This window comes from Meleagris gallopavo, chromosome 4 (assembly GCF_000146605.3).
Source record: "Meleagris gallopavo isolate NT-WF06-2002-E0010 breed Aviagen turkey brand Nicholas breeding stock chromosome 4, Turkey_5.1, whole genome shotgun sequence".
Taxonomy (NCBI): domain Eukaryota; kingdom Metazoa; phylum Chordata; class Aves; order Galliformes; family Phasianidae; genus Meleagris; species Meleagris gallopavo.
This window is the reverse complement of record NC_015014.2, coordinates 7946309-7962925: the sequence shown is the minus strand read 5'-3', so window position 1 is coordinate 7962925 and position 16617 is coordinate 7946309. Positions and strand designations below refer to the sequence as shown.

General features: G+C 33.3%; 1 long non-coding RNA gene across 2 annotated transcripts; it reads left to right on the top strand.

Annotated features, from left to right (window-relative positions):
• Positions 1 to 1112: 1112 nt before the first annotated feature.
• Positions 1113 to 14303, top strand: LOC104910523. 2 transcript variants are annotated; one of them, XR_004159459.1, is made up of 3 exons: positions 1113 to 1214; positions 1668 to 1838; positions 12876 to 14303. It is a non-coding gene; the product is annotated as an uncharacterized LOC104910523 (long non-coding RNA). The 2 variants fall into 2 exon arrangements; XR_004159460.1 differs by lacking the exon at positions 12876 to 14303 and adding an exon at positions 8480 to 8702.
• Positions 14304 to 16617: the final 2314 nt, after the last annotated feature.

Below are 16617 nucleotides of genomic sequence, written 5' to 3'. Positions count from 1 at the left end.
TTGTAGTTTGATGTTAGTAGTTTGCTACATGTTTCTATTTGAAATAAATTTGTTCTTAAAATTGTGATTGAAGAAAGATCATGGACATTTTGAACAAAAACTGATCTTCACAGCAGATACATATCTCATACAAATGCAAAAGGTATTATTCAGTGTTCATCCAAACTTTTAACTGACTTATAATTAAATAAAAGACATGCTTACATTAAGGGAAACCAAACCAAAACAAAAAGCCTGTAGACAAATATTTTCTGCTCGTTTCATCAGAAGAATTTTCATCAAGTAGGAGTTTATTGAAGTGAAGCAGGAAAGAATTTGGTCAATGACATTTTACAGAAGGGTATAAACAAATGGTCTTGAACTGACAGTTTCTCAGACAGAAGTGCTGAACGTATAAATGTTTCATCCCAGAGCAGATTTCATTTTCTCCATAAGACAAATTTATATTAACCACTGAATATCAAATAACGTTAATGTTTAAAAAATATGTTCAAAGGGCATGTCTTATGACCAGTTTCTAAATGATTTGTCTGCATTGTTACCTGACAAAAAGAGGTAAAGGAATTACAAATATTTATGTAATTTCTAAGTAGAAAATGGTGTTCAGTATTTTTTATCAGGCAGTATAGTACTCGTTTTGTAACTCACATCTAAGTTCATACCATTGGAATTTCTTTCATAAATTGGTTACAGAGGATTAGATATCTAAAATGATAATAGTATACAAGGCTGACAATAAAATTGATTTTTAGTGGTTATTCTTGTACGCATTTCACTTCAGCATGAGTATAATCACTGCTTACATGAGTTACAACTTTTGTTTTGACTCAAGAAGTGAATAATGACTCTAATATTTTCTATTTATTTACAGCTTCTTGTTGTTTTGCATCCAGTAGCCAAATTTTTTTCAAGCTCTCAATAGACTCAAATTTTAACTGCACTTTAAATATAACTATAAATATAAGACACTATAGAATTGAAATGTCCTATATTCACATATGTCACAAAGAATAAACATTCAGTGGAACTGTCAGGGAAAATTTTCTTTTGGATGCTGTTTCTTTTCTATACATTATTGTGGTCATTCTTGATTATTTTTATCTTCTAGCTGCTTCTCTTGACTAATAGAAAACAAGAAATCTTGACTAATAGAAAACAAGAAATCAACCGTTCATTGAGAATTGCCACATAAATAATGCTGCAAATGTTGGGATGTAAGTATAGCCTTAAGTAGAAAAATGTACTGTACTACAGCAGTTAACTCGCTTTTCTGCAATTAACTGATCTTCTTCCACACTGACATACAATATTATAAAAACAATTCTATACCACAATCATACAATAATAATATGGAGTTAAACTTAATTAATTTGACTTTGTTATCAGGAACATACAACAAATACTTTCAAAGGCAAAAAAGAAGAGAGGAGGAGGAGGGAGTTCCTTTGAGCTATACACTCAAATGTACAAATCCTGTTAGTAATTGTGTCACTTTTTTCTTTCTTAAATACTACTAATTAAGCTAATATTCAGAAAGCCTACTTCAATGTTATTGTGTGAAAATTATTTATAATTTTATAATTTTATAGTATTATTTATAATTATTTATAAGCATATATATATATATAATTATATATTTTATATATATATAAAATGTATTTTGACAGGAACAATATTCTATCTTCTCTGATGACCACTCTACTACAGATCTTGACAGTTTTGATCCTGGATAAGCAGTCATCTAAGGCTTGACACAAAGTGAAATATTTTCAGGAGGCTGGGCTGAGATAGCCTTATTCCTGGTGCCCAACATGGAATATGTGTGCTGTTTGTAGAAGGTAAAATGTTTTAAATCCTCTTAGAGAAGAGAATTAAACTGTGATTTCCAGATTATTTCTAAGTAACTTTAAGACTGATAGATTAAAACATATTTTATTTATTTCTTCATTTAAAGAGAGGCTTTGAAATAAATCCTCTGTGCCTGTGTCTGGCTCAACAAATTCTAGCTCTGAATTCAAACCTCAAGTATATGAGGGGGTCTCTTTACATCTTGAAGAGAAATTCAGCTTAAAGTAACCTACTTACTGATGTGTTAGGTTCAGCAGCTCCATGTGCTCAGTCTTGTTAATCCTGTTTTGAAGTGTTTAACTCTCCTAATAAATTATGTAAGTCACCTAAAGCCACTTAAGGATGTGGTTGTGTTATAGGAACAAGATACACGTAAAATATATTGCAGTATATACATTGTTTTGGTAGCTTTGCCTCTTTTTTTCTTTGATTACTAATGTTTTCATTCTGTTATATATTATATACATCCATGTAGAAAGTAATTGTGAGAAAAAATAATGACATAATTTCAGTTCCATGTCCAAATTCAATGTCAACTGGTCAAGAAAATCTATGGATATGTCTGGGAAAATAAAGTAGGGACACTTGACATTAAAAAAAACCTCCAAAATAATTTGCTGCTTTTTTTTTTTTAATTAAAAATTGTTGCAGTGGTATGATGGTTAAGTAAATGGAGAAGGAAAGAAGGAAGATGGTGACAAAGCTAGAATGCCAGTATACAAATCAGTATTAATTACCATGACTGAATTTCTCCTCCTTCAGCATTAATATAAAGGACTACCATACAGATGTAAGGCCAATTTACCACTGTTTTGATTTAACCATGTACTTGTAAGTATTTACTACTTCAAAGCTATAACTTAGTAATGGAGAAATTCACCAGCCTCATGGTGTATATGATGTCAAATTTTATGATAAAAATAATCAACTTAAATGGCTTCTGAATCAATATCAGTGAATCATTTTCTTGAGTTCTGATTTACTATACCTTTTTTTCTGAAAAACGACTCTTAAAATAATGCATAAAATATGAACTTTTCTGATGCCAAATTTTCTGAAACCAGTCATTAAGATTTACTATTTCTATTATGAATAATGTCCATTATAAAAGAGGAAAAGCATGACTATAAGGCAAGCATATATATTCTGTCATAGCACAGCAGTTTGTCTTCAGTGACTGATGATGTTTGCAGTTTAGGAAAGTAATAATATAGCAACAGCAAGTGAGAGTTGCATTTTTAGCACAAACTCATTGTTTATCACATACATTATTTTACTCTTTGACAAAGTGAATACTTGTTACTGTCAGTAATAAAGATAGAAAGCCAGGTGATCTCCTCCTATAGTTAAATAAAACTATAGACTACAAACAAGGCATAATGAAATACCAATCTAAAATAGACTTCATCAAAATGTACCTGAGAACAAGAAACCACTGTCTCATATTACTTAATGAGAAGCAATAGAGGAATGGTTGTTAGATATCAACTGAAACATACATGTTTCTTAAATTCTCGGAGAACACAGAAGTGATCTTGATTCATGACTTAGCAACCTAAATAGATGGCAGCGTGAGATGGAGCTAGGTTGTGCATGCAGCTTTATTTTTGTTTCTCTTTTGCTCTCATTGTCCTGTTCACTTCCTGTCTTGAAAGGAACATCTTTCAATTTCTCCTTTCTCTTCCTACTGCTTTGTTCAGACTTAGATGAAGGCAACTGCAGTCAGCAACTAGACATTTCCTGCCTAGTGTAAATACCTAAAGCAAGATATTAAAGCTTGTTCTCATTCCCATGCATTGTTTGAGGAGCTGAATTGTTGATGACTCAAGGGAATCTGAGCTGCTGCTGACTGCTGGATTCTAGCAGTTGGCAATACTTTCAACCTATTTTTTGACCTTGAAGAACTGTGATCACCTCCTTGAGAAAAGAAAGAAAGAAAATATTTCTCCAGAAGCAAAGTATTACTATCAAAGTAATAGTGATTTTCTGTGCAGTATCCCATTGGAGGGATCTGGCATTTAATCATGTACTTCTTGCTTGCTAAGGCTTACTAAGAACTTTTACATATTGTAGGTGATGCAGGAAAACATAACACGTCAGATGGTCTTCAAACAAGAAAATTCTACAATGCAGAATTCACGATGCCAGTGCGAATAGTCCTTGTTTTCTCTCATCTGCTTAGTTTTATATCTTTGCAAAGCCAAAGAGACTTTTTCAGTCTCTTTCATCTCTTTGCTTTTTGGAATTGCCAGAGAGCCTTCCTCTGCCATCACTGAGCATAGCAGAAGTTAAGTGAAAAAAATGAAAGGGAGGAGAGAGGACAACAACATTCTTTGTATGCTCTCCGCTTCTACCTAGAGCATAAGTCGGCCAATAAAACCTTTGGCTCTTACAGATCACCCAGCCCATGCTTGCTCCCATGAAATACAGTTCAAATTTCTTCAAAATTAGTACAAGTGTCTGTTCCATAAATACAGTTTAGAAACACAAGAAATTGAAGTTAATTTGTCCTATGTAGTATTGTATATATGCTGCAACTAAAACGAAAATAATTGTAGTGTAAACAAACAAACAAAAACAAACAAACAAGACACTAAGACTCTAGGGTTTAAGGATTAGAAACACTCAATTCAATAGACTGCACTTCCATTCCCACAAAATAATGTCACGTTACAGTAAATATGTAGATACAACCTCTATCAATTTAACTACGAAATAGATGGTAGTGTCTTTTTGCACATGGTTTCTAACTTTGTATCAGTGGAAAACTCAGCCAACTTCCATGTGAATCCCTCTAAATAATTAACTAAAATAATTTCATACAGTGTTCTGAAAGATTTATAAGTACTGACTTGATACAAACAACATAAAGCTGCTTTTGAAATGTATTGTAATTACATACTGATCTTTCATTATCTGTGTATCTATAATGAGATTTAGATTTGCTCTTCCACTGTAAAATATTGCTAGACAAACTTTCCAACACTGAAGTCAAAGAAAGCTCAGAACCAGAGAGAAGAATTTTGTACTGAAGACAGTGTTCTGTACAGATAGTGAATGAATCTCTAGGATTGAGGGTATTTTTCATTGTAATTTTTCATAGTAAAGGTGTCATAGTAATAAAAGTAAGTTTTTATTTAGTGACATTTGCAAATTGGTTTCAGGTTTATGAGAAAGCTGAGCTGGTGGGAAATAATCTAAGAAAGCAAGCTCATGAATCTGTTAATTACAAAGTACAATCCTTGCTATGTTTTGAGCTACCAGAAGTACCCGCTAATTGCAACCAGCCATTCCCTTTCACTTCAAGTTTATCTAATTAATTTGAGAACACACTTGAATTCCTGAGTTTAGATTTTTGGGTTTCAGAAGAATTATTTTCTCTTAAATGCTTTAATAAAACCTCACGTGTACTCCAGACCAAGCAGATGTTTTCAGATACAGCACATGGAATCATAGAATGGTTTGAGTTGGAAGGGAACTTTAAGATTATCTAGTTCCAAGCCCCCTGCAGGGACACCTCCCTCAAGACCAGGTTGCTCACAGCCCCATCCAGCCTGGCCTTGAATGCCTCCAGGGAGAGGGCATCCATAGCCTCTCTGAGTAACATGTTCCAATGTCTCACCACCCCCACAGTAGAAAATTCCTTCCTGATATCTAGTCTATTTATACCCTCTTCCACTTCAAAGCCATTTCCCCCGGTCCTTTCACTACATGACCTTATAAAATGACCTTCCATAGCTTTCCTGTAGGCGCCCTTCAGGTACTGGAAGGCCTCTATATTCTCTCCTTGGAGCCTTCTCTTCTCCAGTCTGAGGAGTCCCAGCTCTCTCAGCCTGTCCCCCGTAGGGGAAGTGCTCCAACCCTGTGATTATCTTCATGGCCCTCCTCTGGACATGTTTTTTTTTTTTTTTTTTCCCCCGTTGTCTTGTTTTTTAAATAAATTATTTTTGTTACTGATGTAAGCATTCAAGCATTCAAGATACCCATGTTTTTAATGTAGAAAATAAGTTAATTATACTTTATATATATATATATACTTTATATTTATATATATATAAAATTTAATGATAGTTTTAAAAGGTGGTTTTTTTTTTAAAGCAGCATCCATCCATTGATGTACAATCTTTATTAATCACTCACCATGCTAGAAGGCTAATTATTTCTGAAATTAACTGCATTTTGTAATATCCAGGTTACATTTTGCATTCTGGAGCTCTGCTTAAGTATTTCCATTTGATTTCTATTTTGTGTTAGTAAAGAATCACAGTTTTTAGCCTACAATTCTGAGCATGAGCAAGTGATACTAAAAGTGTTTCTATTCTCTGAGTTACCTTAAATCCTTCTCCCCCCCCCGGCCCCCCCTTTTATTTTTATCTCTGGCAAATTCAAATCTGTATATGGAGGTAATATCTGTGTTTTGAATCATATCTAATTTTAGCTAATTCTTGGTCAGGTATTAGAAAAACATAATTGGAGAGAGAGTAAGAACTCAAATGCAACTGTAAAATAAAGCTAGATGAAAATGGTATTGGTCATAAAATTATGTCAGCACTATCAACTGCAAAAAATTTGCAGAGTAACAAGAGGTTTGCACAAGAATTCATAGCATTCTACTTGAATTTTTTGAAGCGGAATGAGAAAATATGTCTGTGTTTTTTCTTCTTAGCAAAGTTTCTATGCTTTATCTTTCACAGCAAAATGAGATGGCTGGATGGTTAGTTTGTTTATCATCTGCAGAAATCATAAATGAGATGTAGGTGTAAAGCATTTTCCCAAATTGTTCTCCTGTGTGAATGTAGACTTTGGATTCTTTTTTTAAGTCTGACTGAGAAACTGCTAGCTTTATACACTTGACTATCAAAGTGTTTGTCTAGTGTGGAACCATAAGGTGTACTTTCCTGCAAGTATCTGCCTGGTGATCTCCCTTTTAGCCTGAAGCAATGATTGTCTGTGCATTTTAACAGTTCATTTGCTTTCACTATACTACTTGTTTCTTAGCACATGGAATTTCATGCAGTTTTGAAGTAACCCCTTGTGACAGTTCAAATGAACATTTGTATTAGATGCAGAGTGGTGGAAGAAATTACTGATACTAGCTGTGTACATTTTTACACAGATAAACAGCATCTATGGATGCTATCTCAAAAGGGATTTATTTATACTTTCTGTCTGGTAGCAATGACAAATGAAGGAACCATATTTAACATGTCAGTATTTTCATAGGTTTTGTTTTTTTTTTCAAGTACAAAGACAACTATAAATCAAATACTCACTGTGGGCTATCGGCATCAAATTACATAGGGAGAGATCCATTTCTGTAATGTAGTCTTAGTGGTATCTAATCACAAGATTCATTTCCCAGGTGGATAAAAAAGGAAACATAATTAAGCATACTGATTTTTTTTAAGCAGTCCTTTGGCTCAGGGAATTATGTGAAGATACTATAGCATTCATAACAGTCCTGTAAAGTTGTGCAGTCAGTTTCTGCGGCAGAATGGTAGCTTGTACTATAATAATGACAGTAAATTAACTGAAATTTATACTGCAGTTTCAAGGAGCGGCATATCTAGAGATTATAAGCTTGCTTTTATTCTTTTTTAAATGCATTACAGTGAAATTAAAGCTTATTTCAAGTGATTTTTGCTGTTTAATTTTTTTCCAGTTAATTGATAGCATCTCTGGAGGTGCTCAAGGCCAGGTTGGATAAGGCTCTGGTCAGCCTAATCTGGTACCTGCTTTAGTGGGTGGTAACTCTTCCCATGGCAAAGGGGTTAGAACTAGATGATCTCTGAGGTGCTTTCCAAGACAAGCCATTCCATGATTATTTGATTTTTCTGAATACAGTGGAAAGCTTCAAATTAATACCAGATCAATTTTGGACCTGCTAAATTGAACCAGTATTATATTGTTATGCAAAAAATAGGAAAATCTACAATAAAGCTGGAAGTTACATTCACTTACTTTAGGAGGACTGTTCCTTCCCTCCAAGATTGGTCATCATTAAAAAAAGAAAAAAAAAAACCTACCCTACTGTCACAGTATTGAAAGCATATGTATCTTTCTAAACTCATTTGTCTTCTTTCTCTGAAATTGCCTAACATATTATTGGATGTCTATAAATGAAAGAAAAAGTGGTGGTTGAATTTTTTTTAATTGTTGGCTTTTCTCTTTCTCTTTCTCTTTCTCTTTCTCTTTCTCTTTCTCTTTCTCAGAGTGGAAAGTGAGTGGCCACTACATAATTTTCCTGAAACCTTCAATTTCTCTTTATTTCTTCTTAGACATTTTAAAGTGTTTTAACATCCTTTCATTAAGAATTACTTCCTATATACATGTGGCTGTTCTCCCTCATTCAGAGGTGTCCATCAATATATTTTATCGATGTTAAAAAGTAAGCAGTATAATATTATTAAATTTATTTTCCTTCCTTTGTTTAGTTGAAAACATCTTGTGCTTTGTTCTTAAACATCTTATTTAGATCTGCAATTCAAGCACGTGTAGTTGTATTCTATTGTGTATGTTAATAGCAATTTGAAAATGTACTAAAAATGTGTTAAAAATGTTAAGAAGCTATTTTCATGTAGATAAGTACAGGTTTAAATATTTACAGAATGTATCTACTGTCTTTTTTCAGCAAATCTAAATATGTATACAGTGGTATGATGAACAAAAGCAATGGATGCCAAAAGAAAACTTGCTCTTGAAAACTGGAGTTCCTTCAAATTACGTAACTACTTGTTTATGCTGGAGAGAATGCTGTAGGAAAAAGATCACGATCTCGAACACTTATTGGTCTTCTCTCTTATAGGCAAGTTAATTTGCTTATACAGTAATTTCCAAGTCACTCTTAAAATGAGCTGCCATATTTTTTGCTCCAGATTTATTCATTCTATTATTTTGATAATTATTACTTTTACAGAAAAATGTTGTTATATTTAAAAAATATATTTAAAAAAAAATTATTTTCCTGTCTCAAAGGGACCAAAACCACTATACCCAAATTGTAGCTCATCTAGCCATAATTGTAACGTTTTACCATTGTGCTTCTTGTTGCTCATGAGAACATTGTAAGATGATATGAAAGAAAGAAAAATATATAGATGGATAGATGCATAGATGTATGGGATGAATACAGTCCCTGTGGCAGTGGAGTATGCCCTTGAGGGAGCATGTCTTTAACCCGTACCTGAAGTGGTCAGGCAGTTGGACTAGATGATTTTCCTAGGCCCCTTCCAACTGAACTATTCTATTTCTGTTCTATTCCTATTTTATTCTAACAAGTACAGGGGTCCTAGCCATTTCAGAGTTTTAAGGAGTATTTAATTATTGGAAATTTATTTTTAATAACTTAATTTACTATAATAAATTTTAACTGAACTTTTGTTTTTCTGACACAGATAGAGGAATAGTTTACATTTTTAAGGTGATTCTCGACTGTGTTCTATAATGTGTTTGTGTTTTAATTTGTGTTCTTCATTTCTATAATGTGTTGTTTTAATTGTGTTCTTCATTTCTCATACCTCTTACTTATGTTACTAGTTGTGGACTTGAAATACAGTTAGGCTTATTTTTAAGCCCTAATGCTTTTGTTGTTGTTGTTTTCGTTTTTTTTTTTTTTCATGGTAATGAAATGCAAATGTGGATTGCTCTTTGATTATAACATGAGTTGTGTGCTCTGAGGTGTAATTGTTTGTAAAAAATTCAAAGAATTTCTGAAGAGAAATTAAGATCACATTGTTAGAGTGCTAAAAAATAGTTTAAATACAAGTCAGGTAAATACCCAGGTAAACAGTTCATAGTAAGTCTCCAACACACATTTTAAATAAAAAAAGTTTAACAATAAAGGTAATGGCGAGGATGAAAGGAATTGTAGCCACTAATGATTTAGTATTACAATTATGGAAAGAAAATAAAGGTTAATATTTGGCTTTTTCTGAATCTATGTTGCAAATTGCTGAATTACAAGGTATTTTCATGTTATCAAGCTACATTATAGATACATTTTCTGAGAAAATAGTAATGGATTGCATAAGTATTGCTTATGATTGATCTCTAGTAAAACTACAAAGGAAAAAGAAGAAAGAAATGATCTTAGCTACTCAGCCTAGATGTGGACTACAGTTTTCCTAATAGGAGGATTTGGGGTTTTGTTCGTTACTTTCTTTATTTAAAGAATTACACGAGGAATGAGAAAATGTAGAAAAACATATCAGAAGGTTTTGTCTAGAAATAATGTATTTCTAGAAAGATCAGTCTCTGTACAACCCAGGGTTGCCCAAGAAATTGAGGAGCTTCACTTGACTCAGAGGGTGGTGACACATTGGAACAGGTTGCTCAAGGAGGTTGTGGATGCCCCATCCCTGGAGGCATTCAAGGCCAGGCTGGATGTGGCTCTGGGCAGCCTGGTCTGGTGGCTGGCAATCCTGCGCATAGCAGGGAGATTCAAACTAGGTGGTCACTGTGGTCCTTTTCAATCCAGGCCATTCCATGATTCTATTATTCTAATTTAACTACTGACTGACAGTTATGGCTTTATTAGGTTAAAATTAGAGAAATGCGAGAAAGATGATCTGCTAGCATTTCCAAGGCAGTCTAATTTGAGTTTTTCTGGATTGCTTCAAGACATGATTCTCTTTGTCTTCCTTGCTGCAAACAAAATTGTTTCAAAATTTTGAAGATACTCTTAATTAGTGAAATAAAATTTAATATTTAGGTTATAATCCATGTTTCATAGAAAAGCATATATTGTCAAATGCATCATATCTGTTTAAAATAACAATGTTAGAGACATTACTGTAATTATGAAGGCATAAAATTACTTCAACTGTTGGCCAACATCTTTCTACAAGATGGCATCAAAGTGTATTTTGTACATCAATTCGGTAGAAGAATAACTTAGAGTCTACGTATTTACTTGTATCTTCATTGGTCAGTTTTACCTCCAAATGGTGGGCACATACTTGTTAATATGTTTTTTGTGAAATACTTTGGCAGAAATACTTTGCTTTGATAATGAAAGTTGATCAGAACGTTTAGGAAAAATAATAAGCCTTTTGTTATTCAAGGCTTAAAGCTACACACACAGATTTACTTCTCTTAAACTTCTGTCAGAAAAACTGTTGTAGTACAAATTCTGTGAGTGGAATCATTCAACCACAGTGTAAAAGAAAACACTTAGGGAAGCTAGGAAAAGAAAACAATCCTACATTTGGAAGCATTTTTAAAAATGTTACCTTTTCCTTCTCTGTTTCCTCAATCCCTACTCCTAAGGGAAACGTACAATTTAGCTTCAGTAATTGACTCTGGATTCATAAATCTAAAGGAGATTAATTAATTACATATCACAGACTCAGCAGATATATTAGTTTTCCGGCATACCATAAATTTCATGCCCAACTTCCAACCAAACCATCAGAGTTCTAAAATCAATATTCAGCTTTCTCTCTATGTCAAAGAGAGCTAATGACTTAATCATCTCCTACTGTCTTTTATATTTTTCTAGTTACGATCACTATTTTACCCCAAATTGTTTAATTGATTTGTATGGTAAATTAAACCCAAAGAAAAGCTCAAATTTTTCCTGTTGCTGTTTTACATCTGTGTCAGTCTACTTGAAAGAGGTACCTCTAAACTTCAGAAACAATAGAAAACTAAAATCAAATATAAATTCTTCGCTGATTTCAAATGACAGTGGTATCTGATTTTCATTCCAGTTTCTATATAAAGTTAATATTTACAGTCTAGAAACTGCAATAATTAAAATTTCATATGTATCACGTATCAGATAATTGTGCTACCTTATTACTGCATGGGATTTTGACATATAAAAAGTATAAAGGTACTTTAAGAGCCACAGTTCTGTACAGAACACCTCTTCTTTACATTTTTATGTGAACATTATTTACAAAATAAAAACACATTAGAATATATATTCCAGGTACCCTGCTCAAATTAAATTTTTACAGGTGAAGCATTTAATTTTCTCCATTTAGTGTTTTTAACAGCACCTTATACTGTAAAATCCAGTATTGCAATGCTTTTACTATTTCTGTGAATTGTCTGAATCCAGAAAAGCTTAATGAGACACACTCAGCATTAGAAGGATTAGTGTGAAATTTAATTTGAGTTAATCTTCTGTACACAGAAGAAGGATGCAGAAAAAAAGATGTAAACAGAAATTACCTGTTTTAAAGTACAGCATCACTAAATATTCAGCTTTATGTATTTATTTTATGAGTTGTGGATGGTGACCTTGTGACTCTGCTGTACTTATTTTGGATTTTACAGTTTCAAGGCTCCTGTTACTTTATCTCTTTTTTAACTGGATTTCATATTTTTCAGGAAAAATGTCTAGCTTTTCAACACTGCAGTTTGTGTCATAGCTATCTCCAAGGTTCTAAGTCTCTGATTTCAAGAATAGATGAGTTCTGTACAGTTTTTACTGTGTGCAAATGCACTAAGTCCTACATACTTTGTAATATGGAACCACAAATTTCACCAGGTTCCTTGAAAACAATTGCAACAAACTAAGTAGTGCTAATGCCCTCTAAAGCTATGTAGATAATGCTTTGCTTTAAAAGATAAATCACCAGAGTCCAGAAAATTAAGATAAATAATTTATATATTCATTTCAAGAAAATGAATAAAAGGAACTGTATTTAAAAGTATCTGAACAAATGTTGAGCTTCTCTTCCCTTTTCTAAATAAAAGATATTTGCTACTAAAAAGAAATTAGGAGGTTTTGAAATTTTGATCAGCTTAATAGTAGAATTTACACTCAAATCTTACATTTAGAGCTATTTATTTCAGTAGTTTAACATTGGCTGATGTCATCATCAAGAACATTATACATACATGAAAAACTTTGATTTATATTAAGGAGAGCGCTACACATCAATTCTTTAACAGAAAGATCTATCATTCTTAAAAAACAACAGTGCTTTCCAAAACAAATAAATTCAATTTGATGGCACTTGCAGACTTTGGTCCTTTTGAAAGGGATATAAGTTGACAAAGAATTTGCCTTGCAGGTATGTGGAACCACAGACATTTTCCCACCCACAGCAGGAATACATAGGTTAAAGTGGGATTTCAAAGACATGAATTTTTCAAGACTGGCTGTCATCCAAATAGAGTGTCATAGAGTTTCAGCATCCATGGAAGAGGAAGCAAAAGCTGGCAAACATAAGGCAGAGAAAAGCTAACCAAAGGAAGTATTGAACTAAATCTGCAATGATGGGAAGGTTTGTACAAAGAAATGTAAGAAACAGAGAAAAATAATAATAAAAAGGTAATATTTGAGATGAAAGGATGAAGGAAAGACTTGTATTATTTTAATGAACTTGTTATGAATCAGTAGGTAATGAAGAAGAACTGAAATGCACATATCTAATATCAAGTTACATGAACCAAAAAAAGCATTAAATTCTGCTTTAACTGTTAACTGGCTTCTTCTCCACAGTGGCCTTAAAGAACTAACAGTTAAATGGGCAAGGACATTTCAAAGTATTTTCTTGAAAGTTCTATGGTTGTATAGCTACTGTGAAAGCCAGGTGTACACTTGTAGTGAGAAGTTGCTGTCAATGTCTGAAAACTGAAGTCAAATAAAATTTTCTGGAAATTGCAGCCCTTTCATTATCTCATGTATGTCTAATCTTTGGAAAAGGAGCCTTCAGCTTCAATTAAAATTGCAAGCAAAGAGAATTTCATTAGAAAACTGCTAGAAAAACTTTATATTAATACCACATTATATTAATATTTGGTGTTTTTAAGTTTAATGTACACTTTCTGAGGTATATCCTTGCTTTTGTATGTAGTTTTGTATATGCACAACTGTTGCTTTCAATGGAGACTTCAAGTGTTAACTTCAGCTGTACATGGAGAAGATGATAAAATCTAGATACAAATTGCCTATCAAAAGAATGTGTACCGTTTTTAGTAAAATTTTTCTTACCTGGTTTCATAATATATAACATTATTTTAAGCTTACTGTTCAGATATAAATTAGACATGACTTTCATTTTAGCTAGTAAAATTCTCCCTATGAGAATGAAATCCAGCATTAGTTTTCTTGCTATGGTAACCCAAGACAAATGATTATGCAGATGATTTGTTTAACTGACCAAGTCAGAGAGCAGTCAAGTTTGAAGAAGAGTCATCTTGCAAAGATTATTATGTCCAGTTGAAAATAATAAGCCAAACATACCTTTGGACTAGGAAAAACAAGAATCATTTCTTGCTGCAAGTCAGAAGGGATGTAGACATATTTTGCCCAGCAATTTGTCAGAAAAAGACAAGAAAGTGTTCTCCGGCATTAGCATCTGCTACATTATTTTGGCATTCTGGAACTGGGCATGAAATTAAATTGGCAGAGCTACAGAAAAGGCACATCTTTACCAGAACTGTCTGAACAGACAGTTGAAGAATACTATATAAAGCACATCTGGATTTCTCTAAAAGACACATTGTTACAAATACTTCAATCATAATAGAAAAGACAATGAAAATAAGCTTTTTTTTTTAAAAAAAAAAAAAACTGGATAGAATCTTGGAAATACAGTTATTATCCAATCAAGAATGTCCCCAAAGGGAAAAAAAAAACCATAATAAAATTAAGTGGAGTGGGCAGATGAATGAAAAAATAAAAGACAGGGCCAATGCTGAAAAAACAGGATAACTTAAAGACAGGGAGAGTAGGCTTTTTCATCATTGTGAAGAGAGTGATGAATCTGAAATGTAACTACAAAATTATATGGCCTACTAGGAATATGAGTTTTCCTGATGGCAAGATGAACTTTTCATTTATTTAAATGATTCTAAGTAGAGAAGAAATGGTTTGGAGGAAGTTACTGATTTTGTGCTGATCTCTTCAATTTTGATGATAAAGCTTTCCAACTCTTCAGTATGGGTATGTCTGTTTTAATGGAACATATTTTCTTGCTCATATAGTATTTTATATTTTGGGTGCAAGGGGATTTGATTATATATATATGTCAGGATATACGGCTTACATTCGGACGATTTCCAGCATATTACGGTCTTTGTGTAAAGCAAAGATCTCTGTTTAAAATAAGTTGACATCTGTTTTGATTGGGTAAGAATTTCATTCACTGTTTTGCTGTAACACTGCAGTCTTCTTACACGCCATGCACAGGAAAATGGTAAAAAGTTACATCAGTCTAAAGTCATGAATGATGCAAACAATAAAATTGTTTCTCTGTTCCTTTTCATTTGACTTTATTTAAACATTTGACAGTGCAATCTGAAAAGTTTTAAAATTGTAATTAAAGTTCAAATTAGTCTCTTTAATCAGCACTTAAAAATCTCCCAAATACTTGATTAAAAATGAACGCAGGTTTATTCATTACTGTGAAAATTTAATGCTAATTTTTGGTTAAAGTTGGATTGTAACCTCCACATTTCTTCCACTCATAAAATAACTGTAAAAATAAGTGTACTTACATACTTCTCTACTGTGATCCTATGTGTGTATCTGTTCTTCCAATATTCAAGCCCTGCCATATCCCTTTCATAGGATTTTTAGAGTTTGATGGGACTTTTAAAATTAATCTAGTCCAACTCCCCTGCAATGGAGATATCAGGTCACCTTGGAGCATTTTTCTTCTCCAGGTTAAACAGCCCTAGCTCCCTAAGCATGTCCTTGTAGAAGAGAGGTGTTCCATCCCTTGGATCACTCTGTGGCCTTGTAGATGCATTCCAACAGGTCCATGTCTCTCCTGTACTGAGGACTCCACGTCTGGACGCAGTACTCCAGGTGAGGCCTCACCTGCTCAGAACAGAGGCAGGATCAACTCCCTTGCCCTGCTGGCCACACTACTTTTGATGCAGCCCAGCATACAGTTGGCTTTCTGGGCTGCAAGGGCACACGTCCAGTTTCCCATCCACCAGTACCACCAGGTCTTTTTCAGCAGGGCTGTGCTCAATTATTTCATCTCCAAGCTTGTACTGTTAGTGGAAGTTGCCTCAGCCCAGGTGCAGAACACTGTGCTTGGATTTACTGAACCTCATGAGGTTCTCTTGTGCCCACTGCCCAAGCCTGTCACGCTGAAAAGAAAAAACTTCCAGAAGGTGAAAGCAGAAATTGCACTGTGGTTTTTTCCAAATATTAAGTATTCAGTATAAGTATTAAGTCATCTACCATGACTTTCATGGGTTACCATGTTTCTCCTGATTTATGTGGAATGTGCATGTACTGATTAGCACTGAGAATTAGGCAACATTCCTGAATGTATTCATATAGTTTACACTGTACAAGTATGAATTTCAGTGCTTACGTTATGACATCTGACTTTTTTGTAGATGTTACCCTTTTTTAGCCATTCATCGAAACAGTGAAGCACTAGATGGGAATTTGTGCTTTACCCTTTTAAAAGTTGCAAATTCAAGGTGAGATTAACAGCTTTTCCTTATTGGTGTTTATATGTCTTTTATCTATGCAGATGGAATAGTGTTATTACGGTTATTAAAACAATACTGAATATTTGTTTTTTTTTCAAACAAAACAAGCTTTGCCAGTGGAAGGTAATTACATTCTCTGAAATTAGGGTAGCTTTGGACCATATTCTCAAAGGACATACTACTCAATATTGCTGCAATAATATGCTTAGTTTAGAAGTTGAGAAAAATTCAACAAAATCAGCAAAAAAAAAAAAGCGGATAAATATTACTAATTACTAATGTCACTGCAGAAAGCATAAAATATAAGAACTAGAGTGGCTTTTTCCCCTCGTTTTTTTTTTTTTATTATTCTTA